The 14,144-nt window shown below is 43.8% G+C and overlaps 1 long non-coding RNA gene across 3 annotated transcripts in view; it reads left to right on the forward strand.

Annotated features, from left to right (window-relative positions):
- LOC141257821 (uncharacterized) overlaps positions 1 to 14,144 on the forward strand; it is a 51,838-nt gene that overhangs the window by 34,279 nt on the left and 3,415 nt on the right. For 2 of the 3 annotated variants that reach the window (XR_012318110.1, XR_012318112.1), the window contains 2 exons: positions 221 to 386; positions 5,659 to 5,787. This is a non-coding gene — a long non-coding RNA (uncharacterized lncRNA). The remainder of the gene's footprint in view (positions 1 to 220; positions 387 to 5,658; positions 5,788 to 14,144) is intronic. The other variant, XR_012318111.1, reaches the window with a different exon arrangement.

The raw sequence follows: 14,144 nt of genomic DNA on the forward strand, positions 1-14,144 counted from the left end.
CATCTATGGCTGTATGAAGGGCAATGCGGCTTTTCTATTGCAAGACAGCTTTTTATACGGATTTTGGTGAGTGATATGCATTGACATTCACATGAAAAAAAATAACTGCACGAAAACACACTTGTGGTCTTAATTTTTTTTAATAAAACAATGCACTGAAACGCATTGAAAAATACATTAAAGCGATTTGTGTGAATTCAGCCTTCTTACTTACACCTAGATATGTTTGGGTATTGAATGACAACATACAAAATAAATCTGCAGCCACAGTGTGCCATCCCAGAGATGTCGGCACTGGATCTCCCGGGGCTCGTGAGACTTTACAATGCCAAGTGAGCCCTGGAAGAGCAAACCCCAACATCGATGGAACTGCACCCATCTCAGACGTAAGTAAAAGCTGTTATAATTTTACATGGGGGAAATATAGTTCTTGAGAAGGGGTTGTCCAAGTAGTGGACAACCCCTTTAATGACCAGATATTCCATAAATGACTGATAGGTGTGTCATGCCATATGGCCAGGTTCATGCACAGCCAGCCCTCTATTTATTCACTCTCTGGAAGACTGAACTCCGAGAATTCTTGAAACATGGGGTACCAGAGATTGCAAGGTGAGCAAAGAATGCCATCAGGTTTTACAGATTGTTTTTGCTATATAGAGGCTGAGCATCTCCATCTGTAAGAGCCAAAGATCTCTAGGCAGTAAACTGTAGAGAAGTCACGGTATTGGTCTGGGCTAAATGGAGAAAAAAAAACAAGAGAGAATCACTTAAAATAAAGGTGAATTTATACTGCAAGATTATCGGAAAAGAGCAACACGCTTCGGTCATCGGAAGAATCATTTGGTTTTTGTATATGATCATTGCTCATATCATACTGTGTAAACTGGACTTGCGCTGTCGAGATTAAGGTCAGATCTATTACTAATCATTCTGTGCACATAGTAAATGTGGTCTGCCTGTCAATATGATAATAAATCGATCGCCAATCAGCAAACAAGAATGATTGGCGGTCATTTAGTACTGCAAGTTAAGTGACTAAATGTTATTGTTTATTCTGTCCCATTAGTGTAAAAAAGATGCTCACACAATGTCATGCCATAAATAAAAAGTCAAACAGCAGATTAATCTTTTTTTTTTTCTTCATCTCTGAAAGGGCAAAAAAATGTATGCACATACAGTGGTGGCCAAAAGTATTGGCACCTCTGCAATTCTGTCAGATAATACTCAGGTTCTTCCTGAAAATGATTGCACTCACAAATTCTTTGGTATTATTATCTTCATTTAATTTGTCTTCAATGAAAAAACACAAAAAGAATTGTCCTAAAGCCAAATTGGATATAATTCCACATCAAACCTAAAAAAGGGGGTGGACAAAAGTATTGGCACTGTTTGAAAAATCTTGTGATGCTTCTCTAATTCGTGTAATTAACAGCACCTGTAACTTACCTGTGGCACCTAACAGGTGTTGGCAATAACTAAATCACACTTGCAGCCAGTTAACATGGATTAAAGTTGACTCAACCTCTGTCCTGTGTCCTTGTGTGTACCACATTGAGCATGGAGAAAAAAAAGAAGACCAAAGAACTGTCTGAGGACTTGAGAAACCAAATTGTGAGGAAGCATGAGCAATCTCAAGGCTACAAGTCCATCTCCAAAGACTTGAATGTTCCTGTGTCTTCCGTGCGCAGTGTCATCAAGAAGTTTAAAGCCCATGGCACTGTGGCTAACCTCCCTAGATGTGGACGGAAAAGAAAAATTGACGAGAGATTTCAACGCAAGATTGTGCGGATGGTGGATAAAGAACCTCGACTAACATCCAAACAAGTTCAAGCTGCCCTGCAGTTCGAGGGTACAACAGTGTCAACCCGTACTATCCGTCGGCGTCTGAATGAAAAGGGACTGTATGGTAGGATACCCAGGAAGACCCCACTTCTTACCCCGAGACATAAAAAAGCCAGGCTGGAGTTTGCCAAAACTTACCTGAGAAAGCCTAAAACGTTTTGGAAGAATGTTCTCTGGTCAGATGAGACAAAAGTAGAGCTTTTTGGGAAAAAGCATCAACAGAGTGTACAGGAAAAAAAAAAGAGGCATTCAAAGCAAAGAACACGGTCCCTACAGTCAAACATGGCGGAGGTTCCCTGGTGTTTTGGGGTTGCTTTGCTGCCTCTGGCACTGGACTGCTTGACCGTGTGCATGGCATTATGAAGTCTGAAGACTACCAACAAATTTTGCAGCATAATGTAGGGCCCAGTGTGAGAAAGCTGGGTCTCCCTCAGAGGTCATGGGTCTTCCAGCAGGACAATGACCCAAAACACACTTCCAAAAACACTATAAAATGGTTTGAGAGAAAGCACTGGAGACTTCTAAGGTGGCCAGCAATGAGTCCAGATCTGAATCCCATAGAACACCTGTGGAGAGATCTCAAAATGGCAGTTTGGAGAAGGCACCCTTCAAATATCAGGGACCTGGAGCAGTTTGCCAAAGAAGAATGGTCTACAATTCCAGCAGAGCATTGTAAGAAACTCATTGATGGTTACCGGAAGCGGTTGTTCGCAGTTATTTTGGCTAAAGGTTGTGCAACCAAGTATTAGGCTGAGGGTGCCAATACTTTTGTCTGGCCCATTTTTGGAGTTTTGTGTGAAATGATCAATGATTTGATTTTTGCTTCATTCTCTTTTGTGTTTTTTCCTTGCAAGCAAATTAAATGAAGATAATAATATCAAAGAATTTGTGATTGCAATCATTTTCAGGAAGAAACGGAGTATTATCTGACATAATTGCAGGGGTGCCAATACTTTTGGCCGGCACTGTATTATGTGACAAAATTCGATAGAAGGGTAGCACAAAGTGACACTGATGAGCACAGATCCGACTGCAACAACCTGACATTCGTGCAAAATCCATACAATATAGTATTTTAAAAATTTCCTTTTGCCAATTTTTCCACGATACTTCACTGCTGTATTATTTTCTATTTTAAATAGATTTTGTTCTCACTTGTAATTTCTTAGAGCTTACAATGGTGTATTGGTAAAAATTAAAAGTATGGGAGGCAAAAAATACACAAAAGCATGCAAACAGCAAATGGTTTGATCTAAATAAGCTGAAAAAATAATTTAAAAAATATCACAAGAAGAATGAAAATTCCCTTTAAACTAATGAAACAAAAATAAATATTTTACCATGAAAAAGGCCCTGGCCAGCCAGTACCAACATACTCCGAAAAAATAGAATTAGACTTACCAGTAATTTGGTTTCTAATAACCCTCCACGACAGCACCAAGGAGGATGTCACCCCACCCTAATAGGGACATGAAACACAAAGAGGTCAAATAGCCCCTCCCTTATCCTCCCTCCAGTGTTTTATAAAGGACCAAACAAGTATGGATGCTTCAAATTATACACTGCTCAAAAAAATAAAGGGAACACTCAAATAAACACATCCTAGATCTGAATGAATGAAATATTCTCATTGAATACTTTGTTCTGTACAAAGTTGAATGTACTGACAACAAAATCACACAAAAATCATCAATGGAAATCAAATTTATTAACCAATGGAGGCCTGGATTTGGTGTCACCCCCAAAATTAAAGTGAAAAAACACACTACGGGCTGATCCAACTTTGATGTAATGTGCTTAAAACAAGTCAAAATGAGGCTCAGTATTGTGTGTGGCCTCCACGTGCCTGTATGACCTCCCTACAACGCCTGGGCATGCTCCTGATGAGGTTGCGGATGGTCTCCTGTGGGATCTCCTCCCAGACCTGGACTAAAGCATCCGCCAACTCCTGGACAGTCTATGGTGCAATGTGACATAGGTGGATGGAGCGAGACATGATGTCCAAGATGTGCTCAATCAGATTCAGGTCTGGGGAATGGGCGGGCCAGTCCATAGTTTCAATGCCTTCATCTTGCAGGAACTGCTGACACACTCCAGCCACATGAGGCCTGGCACTGCCCTGCATTAGGAGAAACCCAGGGCCAACCTCACCAACATATGGTCTCACAAGGGGTCTGAGGATCTCATCTCGGTACCTTAAGGCAATCAGGCTACCTCTGGCGAGCACATGGAGGGCTGTGCGGCCCTCCAAAGAAATGCCACCCCACACCATTACTGACCCACTGCCAAACCGGTCATGCTGAAGGATGTTGCAGGCAGCAGATCGCTCTCCACGGCGTCTCCAGACTCTGTCACTTCTGTCACATTTGCTCAGTGTGAACCTGCTTTCATCTGTGAAGAGCACAGGGCGCCATTGGCCACTTTGCCAATCCTGGTGTTCTGTGGCAAATGCCAAGCGTCCTGCACGGTGTTGGGCTGTGAGCAAAACCCCCATCTGTGGACGTCGGGCCCTCATACCACCCTCATGGAGTCGGTTTCTAACCGTTTGTGCAGACACATGCACATTTGTGGCCTGCTGGAGGTCATTTTGCACGGCTCTGGCAGTGCTCCTCCTGTTCCTCCTTTCACAAAAACGGAGGTAGAGGTCCTGCTGCTGGGTTGTTGCCCTCCTATGGCCCCCTCCAGGTCTCCTGGTGTACTGGCCTGTCTCCTGGTAGCGCCTCCAGTCTCGGGACACTACGCTGACAGACAAAACAAACCTTCTTGCCACAGCTCGCATTGATGTGCCATCCTGGATGAGCTGCACTACCTGAGCAACTTCTGTGGGTTGTAGAGTCCGTCTCATGCTACCACGCGTGTTAAAGCACAACCAACATTCAAAAGTGACCAAAACATCAGCCAGAAAGCATTGGTACTGAGATGTGGTCTGTGGTCCCCACCTGCAGAACCACTCCTTTATTGAGGGTGTCTTGATAATTGCCAATAATTTCCATCTATTGTCTATTCCATTTGCACAACAGCGTGTGAAATTGATTGTCAATCAGTGTTGCTTCCTAAGTGGACAGTTTGATTTCACAGAAGTTTGATTTCCTTGTAGTTATATTCTGTTGTTTAAGTGTTCCCTTTATTTTTTTGAGCAGTGTATTTACTCTTATTCAAATTAAATTATTTTTTGGCTAACCAAGCCTGGGAGGGAATTACCAGTGCGGTCGTGGAGGGTTATTAGAAACCGAATTACCGGTAAGTCTAATTCTATTTTCTCCAATAACCCCCCACGACAGCACCAAGGAGTACCAAAGACTCAAGTTTAGGGAGGGACAATGGCCTGAAGCACTTTCCGCCCAAAGGCCAAGTCTTTAATGGACATTAACCCCTTTACCCCCTAGGGTGGTTTGCACGTTAATGACCAGGCCAATTTTTACAATTCTGACCACTGTCACTTTATGAGGTAATTACTCTGGAACGCTTCAACGGATCCCCCTGATTCTGAGACTGTTTTTTCGTGACATATTGTACTTCATGATAGTGGTAAAATTTCTTCGATAGCACTTGCGTTTAATTGTGAAAAAAAACGGAAATTTGGTGAAAATTTAGCAATTTTCAAAATTAAAATTTTTATACCCTTAAATCAAAGAGCTATATCACACAAAATAGTTAATAAATAACATTTCCCACGTCTACTTTACATCAGCACAATTTTGGAACAAAAATATTTTTTTTTTTTTTTAGTAGGGAGCTATAAGGGTTAAAAGTTGACCAGCGATTTCTCATTTTAACAACAAAATTTACAAAACCTTTTTTTTTTTTTTTTTTTAGAGACCACATCACATTTGACGTGACTTTGAGGGGCCTTTATGACAGAAATACCCAAAAGTGACACCATTCTAAAAACTGCACTCCTCAAGATGCTCAAAACCACATTCAAGAAGTTTATTAACCCTTCAGGTGCTTCACAGGAATTATTGGAATATGGAAGAAAAAAAAAATGAACATTTAACTTTTTTCACAAAAATGTTACTTTAGACCCAAATTTTTTTATTTTCGCAGGGGTAACAGGAAAAAATGGACCCCAAAATTTATTGTGCAATTTCCCCTGAGCACGCAGATACCCCATATGTGAGGAAAAACCACTGTTTGGCGCACGGCAGGGTTCGGAAGGGAAGGAGCGCCATTTGACTTTTTGAACGTAAAATTTGCTTGAATAATTAGCGGACGCCATGTTGCGTTTGGGGAGCCCCTGATGTGCCTAAACAGTGGAAACCCCCCACAAGTGACACCATTTTGGAAACTAGACCCCTTAGGGAACTAATCTAGATGCGTGATGTGCACCTTGAACCCCCAGGTGCTTCACAGAAGTTTATAACATTGAGTCGTAAAAATAAAATGTTCACATTTTTCCAACAAAAATGTTTTTCAGCCCCCAATTTTGCATTTTCCTAAGGGTAACAGGAGAAATTGCACCATGCAGTTTGTTGTGCAATTTCTCCTGAGTAAGCCGATTCCCCATATGTGGGGGAAAACCACTGTTTGGAGGCACGGCAGAGTTCGGAAGGGTAGGAGCACCATTTGACTTTTTGAATGTGAAATTTGATTGAATAATTAGCGGATGTGCCCCTGATGTGAACAAACAGTGGAAACCCCCCACAAGTGACACCATTTTGGAAACTAGACCCCTTAGGGAACTTATCTAGATGTGTGGTGAGCACCTTGCACCCCCAGGTGCTTCACAGAAGTTTATAACATTGAACTGTAAAAATAACATTTTCACATTTTTTCAACAAAAATGTTTTTCAGCCCCCAATTTTGCATTTTCACAAGGGTAACAGGTTGCGTTTGGGGAGTCCCTGATGTGCCTGAATAGTGGAAACCACCCCACCCTCCCCCCAGTGACTCCATTTTGGAAGCTACACCCCTCCAGGATTTTATCAAGGGGTATAGTGAACATTTTGAACCCAGAGGTACGACACAGAATTTGATAACATTAGGTCATCATATTGAATAAGTTGTGATTAGTCTTGAGTGCAAGTGCTCGCTATTTGAGTTGGCATCAGGTACTAGGGTATGCACCAAGTATCGCGGGTGCTCAAGTGACATGCTCGAGTCGCTGCCTGGCATGTTTTTTTATTAGACACCCAAAAAAAAAAAACATGCGGGGATCGCTCGTGCATGGCAGGCAATCCCCACAAGGTTTTTTTGGCTGTATAACAGCTGCAAAACATTTGGGGAGGAGACTCGAGCATGTCACTCGAGCACCCACCTTACTCGGTGCATACCCAAGCGCCCGATGCAAACTCAAGTAGCGAGTACTTGCACTCACTAGTCGCCATATCGTCGTCATTTTTTTTTCTTTACTTCTGAAAAAATCCCAACCCCAACCTTAGCCCAACCCTAACCTTAGCCTAACCCTAACCCTAGCCCAACCCTAGCCCTAGCCCAACCCTAGCCCTAGCCCAACCCTAGCCCTAGCCAAACCCTAGCCCTAGCCCAAAGTTAACCCAAACCCTAGCCCAACCCTAGCACAACCCTAACCCTAGCCCAACCCTAACCCTAAAGTTTCTTTTTTTACTCCGTTCCTTGTGTGGTATAAGTGATTAGACGACGTTATTCTTCGGGTCGGTGCAATTACAGCGATGCCAGATTCATATCGGGTTTTTATGATTGACAGCTGTCACACACTAAAAGACGCATTTTTTTGCAAAGACTAGTTTTTGCATCGCCATATTTTGAGAGCTATAATTTTTCCATATTTCGGCCGACAGAGTCATGTGACAGCTTGTTTTTTGCGGGACAAGCTGACGTTTTTATTGGTACCATTTTCGGGCAAATGACATTTTTTGATCGCTTTCCGATTTTTGGGAGGCAGAATAAACAAAAGCCAACAATTCAGGAACTGTTTTTTTGTTTGTTTTTTTATGCCGTACTGCGTGTGGTAAAATTCATAAGGTAGCTTTATTCTTCAGGTCAGTACGTTTACAGCGGTACCGCATTTTTTAATTTTTTTTATTTTGGCGCTTTTACACAATAAAAACTTTTCTAGAAAAAAGAATTGTTTCTGCATCGCTTTATTCTGAGAGCTATAACTTTTTTATTTTTCTGTTGGAGCTGTATTGCAGCTCGTTTTTTGTGGGACAAGATGATGTTTTCAGCGGTACCAAATTTATTTACATTCGTCTTTTTTATTGCGTTTTTTTCCATTTTTTGTTTGGCGGTATGATGATAAAACATCGTTTTATGTTTCGTTTTTTTTTTTTTACCGTGTTCACTAAAGGGGTTAACTAGTGGGACAGTTTTATAGGTCAGGTCGTTCCGGACGCAGCGATACCTAATGTGTACTTTTATTGGTTTATTTTTTTTCATAAGATTATTTATTTATGGGTACAATATATATATTTTTTAAAAAAATATGTTTACAATTTTTTTTTTTTTTTTCACTTTCTGACATTTTTATTACTTGTCATTGTCCCACTATGGGACTTTCACTTTTTGCAGCTCCCTATGCCATGCAGCCTGTCAGCGCTGCACAGGGAGAAGTTACTTTGGTCGTGCACTGCGCATGACCAAAGCAACTTCCTGCCTCCTGGTGACCCGGATGTTGTCATGATGACGTCTGGTCACCATGGCAACATCCGGGACCGGATTCAGATGCCGCTGGACGCCGGCAGAGAAGGTAAGTATCGCGCTTACCTCCTCTTGCCACCGGAATGCTGCAATCGATTTTGATCGCAGCATTTCAAGGGTTAATGTGCCGGGAGCGGTGCGGGACTGTGACAATCAGCTGACACCCGGCGGCGATCTCGCCCACACAGCTTGTGTGCGGGCGAAATCGCCAGGGCGTATTAATACGTATCAGGCCCATAAGGCCCAGGGCACAGATATGTACTAATACGCCCTGGGTCAGAAAGGGGTTAAATTAAATTTGTAATGCTTGGTGAAGGTATGGACCAAGGATCATGTAGCTGTTGTACATATCTGCTAGAGGGAAGCGTTAGCCTTCTCTGCCCAGGAGACGGACATGGCTCTAGTAGAGTGTGCTTTCAGCTTCTATGGCGGTGAGATCTTGGATCTGATAGGATTCCACAATTGCTTTCTTGATCCAAGTAGTAATGGTACCTATTGAGACTTTCTTTCCTCTGTTCTGACCAGATGGCTGAATAAAGAGGTTCTGATTAGTGTTGAGCGAGTATATTCTGTTCCGAGTATGCTCGGGCGAGATCAGAGTATTTACAGCTGCTCGGTGATATGTTTGAATTGCTCCTGAGTGCATGATTTGCAACTGTTTGACAGCTTTATTACATGTGAGGAATGTGTAAGAAATAGACATTCCACCCATGTAATAAAACTGTCAAACAGTTGAAAATCATGCACACGGGAGTGATTCAAACATATCACCGAGCAGCTGTAAATACTCGGAGCTCGGTTCGAGCATACTCGGCGAAAGGGTTAACATACTCGCTCAACACTAGCTCTGATCCTTCCTCCAGGCCTCTGTTTTTTGGAGATAGTGAAGAACGACCCGTCTTATGTCCAAAGAATGGAATTCTTCTCTTTTATTTTTTGGGTTCTGACAGAAGGAGGGCAGGATTATCTCCTGTGATCTATGAAAGTCTGAGACCACCTTTGGTAAGAAAGATGGGTCCAGTTGTAGAATAATCCTATCATCCAGGATTCTCAAATACGGGTCATTCACTGAGAAGGCCTGGATTTCTCCCACTCTCCTGGCCGTGGTAATTGCTACTAGAAAAGGTGTTTTCCAGGCAAATTTATCCAGCTCTATTGAGGCCAAAGGTTCAAACGGTGGTAGTGTCAGACCTTTAAGGACGATATTAAGATCCCAGGAAGGAACGTGGTTGATTATTCTGGGACGCAGACGATTAGCTGCTGTCATGAATCTTTTTACCCATCGATGTTCGGCTAGGCTTTGGTCGAAATAGGCACTCAGCGCTGCTATCTGTACCTTGAGGGTGCTGGGTCTAAGGCCTTTTTCCAGCCCCTCTTGTAGAAAATCCAAGATCTGGGTCATGTCAGGATGGCAAAGATCTGGCATATTTGGTTTATACCACGTTCGGAAGGTCTTCACTATCTTGCTGTATATGTAGTTTGTTATTTGTTTCCTACTTCATTGTAGGGTATGAGTTACTCGGTCTGAGAGTTCTTTGGCTTTCAGGATTGTGAACTCAGAAGCCAGGCCGCTACATGGAGGTTCTCTGGATCTGGATGGAGTATTGGACCCTGATGGAGAAGGTTTTTGATTGTTGGCAGAATGAGAGGTCCTTCTATGCTTAGCCTGTTTAGTGCACAGAACCAGCTCCTTTTGGGCCAAAGTGGGGCTATCAAGATTATCTTGACCTCCTCGATCCTTACTTTCTGTAAGGTCTTGGGTAGCAATGGAACTGGGGGAAAAGCGTAAGCTACATCGAAACGCCACGGGTGAGCGAATGCATCTATCCCCAGGCCGACGTCGTCTGGATCTAGGGAGAAGTATTTTTCTGCCTTGGTGTTTTGGCATCTTGCGAAGAGGTCCACCTCCGGGCGACCCCATCGTCTGGTCAGCATGTGGAAAATGTCTGAGTTCAGTTCCCATTCCCCCGGATGGATATTCCTTCTGCTCAGAAAATCAGCCTGGATGTTGTCTGAGCCTTTTATGTGCAGACCTGATAAGGAACGAAGAGGTCTTTCTGCCCAGAAGAATATTCTTGCTGAGATACTTTTTAGATTCTTGTATCTTGTACTCCCTTGATGGGACAGGTGAGCTACGGTAGTCGTGTTTGCCCGCAATGATTGGAGACGATATTTTGAGTGCCTCCTCCACTGCCTTTAATTCGTGGAAGTTGGAGGATTGTCTTCTGGTCTCTTCTGTCCAGAAGGGGGTTTGGGCGACGACGGCTCCCCATACAGTCTTGCTGGCGTCTACCGTGACTTATCAGAGGGAACTGAGACCATGGAACCCGTTCTTAGGTTTCTTGGGCTGAGCCACCATGACAGGGATGTCTTAATGAGGAATTATGATCTTCCTGTTTAGGGAGTCTGTGGATCAGTCCCACTGTGCGAGAATATGGGTTTGCAATACCCTGGTGTGAGCTTGAGCCCAGGCTACGGATTGGATGCAGGCTGACATGGCAAATCTTAGGGACACCTTGTTCCGGGTCTTCAGATTCGTTATCTTGGATCTCAAAAGTATCTGCTTGTCCTTTGGTAGGAAGGATGTTTTGTCTCGCGGAGTCTAATAGAACACCCAGGAACGTTTTTTTTCTGTGGCAGGGACCAGGTCTAATTTTTGATGATTTATCAACCACTCTAGGGTGGTCAGGATTTGGATTGTCCTTTGCAGATCTTCCTAGAGTGATGCCACCGAGGGACCTACTAGTAAGAAGTCGTCGAGGTATGGAATGATGCAGATTTTCTCCTTTCTGATAGAAGCCACTATCTCTGACATAATTTTGGTAAATATTCTTGGTGCTGAGGATATTCCGATCGGCAATATGTTGAATTGGAAATGTAACGTCTGATTCTCTTGAACCACCGCAAATCTTAGAAATTTTCGGTATGTTGGATGTATAGGGACGTGGTAGTATGCGTCCTGTAAGTCAATGGTTGCCATCACATATTCTTGTCCTATCAAGGGAACTGCTGATTTGATGGACTCCATTTTGAATCTTCGGTAGATGATGTATTAATTTAAGGGTTTCAAATGTATTATTATTCTGTAAGTGCCGTTTGGTTTTCTTATCATAAACAGGCGTGAATAGTGGCCTGTGTGTCTTTCTGTTTTTGGGACTGGTGAAATAGCCCCCAAGGATAGCAGGTTTCTTAGGCCGGACATCAGGGCAGTTTTTAATCTCGGAGAGGTTAGACGAGTTATTCTCACTTTTCTTGGTGGATATCAGGAGAATTTGATCTTCACCCCTTCTTGAATTGCTTTCAAGACCCATTTACTGGAGCAAATCTTGACATTGGGGAAGGTATTTCATGATTCGTCTCCTTACTGCTCTGGCGTCACAGCTTCTGTTGTTGCTGTCCTTTTGGGGAAAAAAATAGTCCTATCTTTCCCCCCTTTGGGGTAGCTCCATCGACCGGACTTCCCTTTCCCCTTGTACTGGGGATTCTGCTCCTGAGGGGGGCGAAAGGGGGTCTTCTTGTAGTGTCTGGGTTCTGGCAAGAATTTCTTTTTATCAGCCGCCTTCTCCAGGAGGTTGTCAAGGGCTTGGCCAAACATATATTCTCCCCTGAAGGGAATGGAACAGAGTTTTATTTTGGATGGTACATCACCGTTCCACGATTTCAGCCATAGTGCTCGCCTTGTGGAGTTTGATAGGACTGCTGCCCTGGCTCTCACAGATTCCGCTGAAGCAACTGGCAGAAAGTCAGTGGCCTTCTGCAATAAAGGTAGGGAAGCTTGCATCTCTTCTCTGGATGTGCCCATAGCCAGATGCTCTTCAAGTTGGTTGAGCCATCTCGACATGGATCGTACAACACATTTGGAGATTACGTCAGAAGGGCTGCTTATGTCTCCCAGGATTTCCTGAGAAGGCTGACTATCTTGCGGTCCAGAGAATCCTTCAGTTGCGACGAATCCTCGAATGGCAATATTGTCTTTTTAGCGACTCTTGCCACCTGCATATCGACCTTAGGTATCTCGGTCTAACATTTTGAGGTTTCTTCATTTACCGGAAACCTGTCTTTCAATTCTGTTGGTGTATTCAGTCGTCTTTCAGGATTTTCCCATTCGTCCAGGATTAAGTCCTGAATGTTTTTAAGTATCGGGAACACCATCTTTTTCTTTGAACGGAGACCACCGAACATCTCTTCCTGGACTGATCTAGTGGGTTTCTCTTCTTCCACCTCCATCGTTCTTCTTACTGCTGTGAGGAGGTCTTCCATAAATTCCGTTGAGAAATAATATTTATGATTTTCCAGACTTTCCTCTGCTGGGCTAAGTTCACCTTCCTCTATGAGGTCTTCTGGAAGGGATATTTCGTCCTGGGAGTCCGAGTCTCATTTTTCTTCCAGGGAAATCTTCTTCTTCTTAGCCTTTGGAGGCGAATCAGAAGTGGATCGGGAAAAGGAGGCCAATGAAGATTGAAACTCTTGATGGACTATCCCCTTGATTTCGTCTATGAGGGACGGCTGCTCTTCCCTAATAATTTTCTCTGTACATTTTTGGCATAAATATTGTTTGAAGAAGATAGTTTTTTTGCACATATAGCACACTTCCGGCTAGACTTATTTCCTGGTGCAGGATCTTTGTCCCCCTAAAAAAGAGGGAGAAGGGTAATTAATGTATTCTAACCTGCACCTACGAAAGGACCTCCAGTGCCAGACTTAACGGGACGTGAATCGCGCTGGGCTCCGTAGACATGGAGAAGATAGATTCCTGACCATCCAGTGTATAAAATCCAAAACGGATTAGGTCCTACCTTAGATGTCTTCTGTCCAGTGCTCTTATATAGGTGAGTGGACTCTGCGCTCTCCCTCTTTCCCTGGGGAGGAAGGTGGGAAGGCTCCTCCCCCTTGGTCCAATTTGTGAAGGAGGAACACCTGCGGTTTGTTGTTTTTTGTTTTTTTTTTGCTGTGTGCCCTAAACGAACCGGAAGTAACCTAAGGGACCCTGTTTCGGCGTCCCACGTCACTTTCCAGCCATTTTTAGGTTCCTGCGTTCCAGGGTGGAACGCAGACTGGAAGTGACATCATCCAGCGGTCCGCGTCACTTCCGGGATCCGACGCGCGTCTCTCCCGCTATGGAGATCGCCGGAGGCCGCCTGAGAGGGGGGAGGAGCTGGGCTGGAGAGCTCGAGGAGGCCTCCAGCCCGGCATCCACCGGACCTTACCCGCAGGCGTGGACTCGGTGGGGATGGGGGTCCCAAGTCCGGGAGGAGACGGGAGCAGCATAAAGGGAGGAGAATACCGCTCGGTCCCAGCTGCCCGGTTAAACAGTATGCTGAGTGTCTGCTGCCGGCACAGAGCACCCTGGATGACCTCTTCATCCCAATAAGGGACAGGAAAATCACTGGAGGGAGGGGCTATTTTACCCCTTTGTGTTTCCTGTCCCTATTAGGGTGGGGTGACATCCTCCTCCTTGGCGCTGTCGTGGGGGTTATTGGAGAAAAATACAACATATTACCCTCAAAGACATGAATGATGGTATAATGGGTCAATCTAAGAAATTGTACAAATTTAGTTGATTTGCGCAAAAATTATCCTCTGGGATAATGTCTCGCTGATCACATAATGTCTAGTACCCATTCACCATGTCTTGTATTACCAAAGCCTAAAACCATTCTTAAAAGGGTAACCGTTGTTTTTTT

This window comes from Phyllobates terribilis, unplaced genomic scaffold (assembly GCF_046119375.1).
Source record: "Phyllobates terribilis strain yellow unplaced genomic scaffold, ASM4611937v1 Scaffold_3__8_contigs__length_932513732, whole genome shotgun sequence".
In the NCBI taxonomy this organism is placed as follows: domain Eukaryota; kingdom Metazoa; phylum Chordata; class Amphibia; order Anura; family Dendrobatidae; genus Phyllobates; species Phyllobates terribilis.